We start from the raw sequence: 7,244 nt of genomic DNA, 5'->3' as shown, positions 1-7,244 counted from the left end.
GGTTCTGGCATTTTAGCTAGTCCTTGTTGTGGGAGGCTGCCCTGTGCATGGTGTGTGGTTTAGCAACATCCTTGACCTCTACCCACTAGATGCCAGTACCTTTTCTTCTTCTTCTTCTTCTTTTTTTTTTTTTTTGATGCCAGTACCTTTTCAACCCAAATTGTGACAACCAAAAATGTCTGCAAATACTGTGCAGTATTCTATAATGGATCAAATTTGTGCCCAGTTGAGAACCACTAAAGTAGACCCTTCCTGAGGGATGGGAGTTATCACCAGCATTCTTGATTTTTTAAGTAATTATTTTTTAGAGCAGTTTTAGGTTCACAGCAAAATTAAGGGAAAGACACAGAGACTTCCTGTATATCCCCTGCCCTGACACATGCATAGCCTCCCCTACTATCAACACCCCCACCCACGAAAGTGCTACTTATATGAGTCTTGATATTTTTACTTTCAACTCAATGTTGCCTGAAACCTTTAGACCTGTAGAGATTTTAAGACTATAGAGATTTCCCCCAAAAGGCAGTATTTTCACTGTAATTCTAAGATGAATTAGTCAGGCCTTGCTAAGAAAAATGGATGAGGGAAGAACCCTGAGCTCTGTTTGTAAATCAGACCCGTCTCCATCTTTTTTTCCTACAAAGAGCCCAAAAAGACAGAAAAGAGATAGACTCCTGTGACAAAAGAGGAGATTCTCTTCGATTGCAACAGGATTTGAGAATTAAGGAATGGATTTTGTGCAAGGATGTGGCATGAAATACTTCAGTCAAGGCTGTTTCAGGGGACCCAACATTTACTTCAGGGGAGTGATGTCATCAAGATGGTGCCATTGGTATTCCCAACTTCAGTCTCCCTCTAGAATACCAAATAACAGCTATCCATAGACAAGACTCCATTGTGAGAGGGCACAGATTGCATGGAGCACTGGGTGTGGTACAAAAACAATGAATATTGTTATGCTGAAAATAAATAAGAAATAAATTTAAAAAATTTAAAAATATATATATTTGTAGGACAGTTTCAGATCTACAGAAAAAAGTCAAAGGCTAACACAGCATCCCCATATACTTCATGCCCACCTTCCCTTTATTGTTAACATCTTAATGGATATAGTACCTCTGTTACAATAATTGAACTGATATTATACATTACCATTAACAAAGAAAAAAAATAAAAATAAATAAATTAAAAAAGAAAAAAATAGAAATATAGTTCTTCCTTAAAAGGTGTTCTATTAAAGGACACTATTAAGCAGCCAAAAGTATTTTATTTTATTTAAATGCAGAGAAATTAATTATCTTGATTTGAACAATTTAAAACCCTATAAGATCTATGTAATAAAGTGTTTGACCCATTAAAAAAAAAAAAAAAGACAAGAGATAACAAATGCCAGTGAGGTTATGGAGAAAAGGGAACATTTCTGTATTATTTGTGGGAATGTGAATTGATACAGCCACTATGGAAAACAGTACGGAGGGTCCTCAAAAATTTTAAAACAGAACTATGTTACAATCCAGCCTTCCCACTTCTGGGTATATATCTGAAGGAACTGATATCACTCTCTTGAAGAGATATCCACATTGCCATATTTATTGCAGCATTATTTATAATACCCAAGATACAGAAATGACCCCCAATTGTCTGTCAACAGATGAATGGATTAGATGTATATGTGTATGTATATGCATGTGTATATGCATATGTGTATGTATGTGTATGTGTATGTATATGTATATGCGTATGTATACGTATTCACACACAATAGAATATTGGTTAGTCATTAAAAAAGGTATCCTGCCATTTATGACAACATGGATAGACTTCAGGGCATTTTGATAAGTGAAATAAGTCAGAAAAAGATAAATATTGAATGATCTCATTTGCATGTAGAATCTAAAATAGAAACCTGAACTCATAGAAACAGAGAGTAGATTGTTGGTTGATTGCCAGGGGCAGGAAGTGAAGGATGAAGGTGGTTAAGGGATATAAATTCTCATTTATAAGATGAATACATCTGGGATTTAATGCACAGTGTGGTGGCTGTAGTTAACAATACTGTATTATATGCTTGAAAATTGCTAAGAGAGTAAATCTTAGAAGTTCTCACACATACACTGAGAAATCCAGTTATGTGAGGTGATGACCATGTTAACTTACCTTCTTATGGGAATCACTGTGCAATATATACATATGTTAGATCATCAGGTCGCACACCCTAAAATTAGAAAGTGTTGTGTGTCAGGTCAGTTGTATCTCACTAAAGCTGAAAAAAATTTAGAACTTTTTTTTAGAGAGTAGATCTCATGGTAGTGTTCTTACCATATAAGAACCACATGATGAAACTTTTGGAGGTGATGGATGTCTTTATCAGCCAGATAGTGGTGATGGTTTCACCCACGTATGCCTATGTCCAAGCTCATCAAGTGGTGTCCATTAAATATGGTTTTTATTTATCAATGTTGTCTAGCAAAGCTGTGAAACCATGTTTACTTTCATCTGCTTCCTAGGGCTGTGTCTCTACTGCTCTGGTTTTCTGACTGTAGCTAGGTTGTGACCCTGTTGGACCACGTGACAGTGTATCTCATGAGATGAATGCATGTCACAATGGCAACTGTACCCGGAATGGAAACCAGTGCATCCACAGGGCTTCAAGGGGAGCTTTTCTGCTTTAGGTATTTTTCATGGCCTCCACCGTATGGTCTACCTGGAGCCTGCTGTTAGCAGTAGAACCAAGCCAGGGACTATGCCAAGTTTGCCAGTGAGGCAGATTGGGGATATGTGCATTTCTGAGTGTGCAGGTTCCCGTGTGCCCTGCTGAAGGCAGCCTTCTCATTATAGTCAAGGCCAAGTAGAAAAGTTTTAGGATTTTCTATTGTTTATGTTGTTTCCTTGACAGGTGCAAAAAATGGAGGACACATGGTTAAGGACTGATTCAAGTGTGTGTGTGTGTGTGTGTGTGTGTGTGTGTGTGTGTGTGTGTGTGTTGTAGATGCAGCCAAGCAGAGGTTACAACTGAGTGGTCAGACCCCATCCATGTGTGGTCAGAAAATCCCCTCCAGCTGACCCAGCCTTGGAATGACATAATTTGGATGTTAGTATATATACCAAGATTCCGATGGGCAGAGAGGGGTGGCAGGAGTATTACTGTGTGATCAGCTTCCATGTCTCTTCCCTGTTTCCTGGTCTTGTTAGGTGACATTCTGTGGAAATGCACCTGATTCACTTTGCTTTTGCCTGTTGGGGTTCCTGTATCTTGTTCTCTCAGGTGAAATCCAAGACCCGTTAGTGCCCTGCTTTCTAACACCAAGACTTAGAAACCCCTTAACTGGAGAAACAGACCCCCCAATGGTCTTTGTGACTATTTAATCCTTTTGATTAGTTAAAGCAGTTTGTTAAAGCTGCTACATTAGGAGATTATCAACTGTGATGAAGAGGAGAAAGTGGAGGAGGTGGACCTGGCCATGACAAGGACCTTTCTCATGATAGAAGCTTGGGCACAGAGCTCCAGTCTTGAAACACTAGATCGAACGACTAAGACTAAAAGAAGCAGCCCAAAGAATAAGAGTCTCCAGCTTCAGATTTCTAGTAAGGTCTATAACAAGGACTTTCCCTCTTCTTAACAAATGGCTCATAGAACCTTCGGGATTTTTTTTTTTTTTTTTTTAAACCAAACTCAGAATCTGGCCAGCCTCTCGTATACCCAGTCACTGAACTTCTATGAGAATCCCTTTCTCCCTTAAGTAATTTTAATCTTTTTGGAGATGAAACTGTTGAATGAAGCCCATTTGCCTTTCCCCAGATTCAACATATTAACTCTGTACTTAAGGCCTTCCTCTTCAGAAGTAATTCCAGGGTTTGAAGCTGCCGTGGACCCAAAAGGTAGGTCCTCTCTCTTCATTGTCGTGTTGCTGAATTTAATCCATGACATTTAAATGTTAATCATTTTATTTCATTTGCCATGCTCCCATGTGGCAAAGGGTCAAAATTAGCGCTGAGACAACCAGAGATTAAATACAACTCTGAATTGTCGGAGTGGTTTAATTTTGAGAGTGGTTTAATTTCTAACTGTGTTTGAAGCTCAATTTAGAATTTCCATCTCTGCAGACCAACGGCCAGGCTGCACAGCAGACCCTGAGTGGAAGGCTGATATTTCCTGTAATTCCTCTGCTCTCGAAATATCTAAGCATTTTACAAATAAGCGATTTGGTGCTGGATTTACAAGTTCTGTCTGGGAATAGAGGGGGATGGGGATTGGCCCTCAGTGAAACTACTGGACAGAAAATGATATTTAACTCTCTTTTCCATTACTTGAAGCACTGGATTTTCATTTCTGCATTGCCTTCTTTCAAGGCTCAGGACTTTGCCCATTGGGAGGGAAGAGATCGGATGCATATTTAACAACACTTTATTTGAAAGCAATAAAAATTCCTTTGATAGTCTAGACTTTTAGAGAAGCAAGAGACTTCCACTTGCACTGTCTCACTGGTTTCTCTCAACCATCCCCAGGGTACACATTGGGTATGCCAGGCCGTATATGCTTCTGAACAGCAGAAGCCCTTGCTCTGGCAGAAGACTCCTAACCTCGGGGTGTTTTCTTTCTCTTTCACCACTTCTAAACTTTTGGCTTAGGCAATCCAGGGGTCCTGTCTGGGCCTCGATTCTCCCATGTGACCTGGGATGCCTGGCAGCAGGATGCTCCAGATCATCTGTGAAACCCAGACAGCTAGCGTGGCCAATTATAAATGGCCTAATGAGGAACAGAATCCAGCTCTTCTGAGTAGGCAGAATAATGGCCTCTCAAAGACAGCCACATCCTAATCCCCAGAACCTAGATGTGTAATTTACAAAGTAACAGGTGCCTGCGAAGGGCTGGTGTAGATGTAGTTAAGTGATGGATCTTGAGATGGGAGAGATTACCCCAGATGACCAGGGGTATTGATAGACCCACCAAGGTCCTTATAAGGGAGAGATGGGAGGGCAGAGTCAGAAGGAGAAGACATACATATGGAAGCAGGAATCAGAAAGAAAAGAAGAGAAGATGCTGGTTTTAAAGGTGGAGGAAGAGGCCACGAGGCTGGGAATGCAGGTGTCCTCTAAAAGCTAGAAAAGCCAAGGAGACAGATTCTCCCTCATAGTCTCCTGCAGGAATGCAGCCTTGTGAAACTTGATCTTAGCTGAGTGAAATTGATTTTGGATTTCTGACTTTCGTGAATGTAAGGTAATAGATCCGCGTTGTTCTGAGCCACAAAATTCATTGCAATTTGTTATAGAGGCAAGAGGAACCAGATACTATGGCCTTCAAAGCAACTAATATTTCAGGATAGTGCTATTACTTACACTGCTTCATTATTTTACATATCTATTTCTATATATATTCTCTATATTAGCTGCTCTCAGAATTAACATCTTTAAATAGCTTCATTTATTCATTTTCTACTTTCCCTTTGGTGATTCCACGTGGAGGCTAAGAAGGACCCTAGTGGTCTCGGTTAATGAGATTTACTTGATTTATTCAATTCATAAAACACAGCGGATAGCGATGAATAAAGATAATCATAGATGTGGAAGGCCATATTGAAATCTTGGCTCTTTAAAGGCAGCACATCTGTTAGGAGATAACATCAGAACTAGAGGAAACTAATTTGAGAGTGGGACTGTTTTTCCTCATCAATTGTTTACACAGCTGGTGATTCAGGTCACAATGCCAAGTTTCACTTTGGTGAACTTTGCTCACCAGAAATCACTGAAATGGTCACATTCATTGAAAGATTCATGTCAGAAGACATGCAGGTGATCTTACAGCACCTTTATTTTAGAGTTAATTCCCAAGAAACAAAATCATTCTAGAGCAAGTCATTTTACATTAAAATTGACATAACAGAGTTAATTGCTTCAAAGCAGTGAAAGGGTGACAGAGTAAAAGGTTGAAGTGTATTTTGACTAACGAGTGAGCCCACATAGATTAAATATAGCTTCTTTATTTTAAAAAGGAACTTTATAAGTTTCTCTCCTTGGGATTTTAGAGGAACTCGCTGGGAGAATGAGATAGGAAGATAATAATAGTATCAGCATTTTGTGTGTGTGTGTTTTAATGATTTTTTTTCAAGGTTAAAGTTTCATTTATTTTGTGGAAACGCCAGTGGAAGCACAATTTCTCCTGTGCATTCCCACTTCCCTCAGCCCCTTCTCCAGCCTCAGAGGACAGACAGGATGAAGAATTTGGTGCTGAGCATTTTGCCCAGATGCCCTCAACAGAGAGGGGTGGGTAATAGAGCTTTTAGAAACCAATGGTTCTTGAGTCTGGCATATGGGGTTGAATCTCATAGCCCATACAATTTTCTACTAGTTCAGCTTTGGGCAAGTCCCTTGACCTCAAGGAGACTTCCTTTCCTCCTATGGATTAGGAAGAAATTAAAACCAATGCCTACTTCGCAGGTTTACAGTGGGGATTACATATGATGATATGTGTGACCTGCTTAGGGCACATGGTGAGCATTTTATAAGCTGGCATTTCTATTCCCCAGGAAAGGTTCCATCAGGACAGTGCTTTCTAGCACTTCTTCATGATAGAATTGTAGGTGCTATGGAACTCATAGAAGGTTTCCTGTCAACCAAAAAGCTATTAGATTATCTTGGGAGCTAGACATATGGCAAGTTAAATAGCAAGAAAGAGTAGAGTGGTATTGGAATGCCGAAAACTGGGAAGCAAATGAGCTGATAAGATGCCTTGTTTCAAGAAAAAAAGTCTTCAGTAGGTATTTTAAACTTGCTGCACCAGATCCTCTCCCTTTGATTCCCTTGTAGCCCCATAATGTTATTTACAGAGACAAAGGCCATTGTTCCAGGCTCTGTCTTCTCTTGACCTATTATTAGGTTCACCTGACCTTATTGTCTTTAATCTTAAAATATTTTATAATAGCTTTTTCTCATCAGTGTAATTAGATGGAGTCTGGATTCTTTATCTTAATTCTAAGACACACCTGAGTTCATTTTTTCATTTGTTTTAATGTGCCATGACTTAGGATGATGTCTTACAAACAACACTTGAAATTTGTGAACCTCAAGCAGGGTTTTGTCATTACCTGGTGGGTCTTCTCAACTTCTCCAGCACATTCACCTTCTCATTCACCACAATGACAAATTTATGCTTGTGCCCCTCCTCAACCATCCAATACCAACTGGTCTTTCTCTCCTTCTTTGATGACCTTGCTTCATTTTTCAATAACGCAAATGAAGAGGCTCTC

Source organism: Mustela nivalis, assembly GCF_964662115.1.
Source record: "Mustela nivalis genome assembly, chromosome: 2".
NCBI classification, from domain to species: domain Eukaryota; kingdom Metazoa; phylum Chordata; class Mammalia; order Carnivora; family Mustelidae; genus Mustela; species Mustela nivalis.
This window is presented reverse-complemented; position numbering follows the sequence as displayed.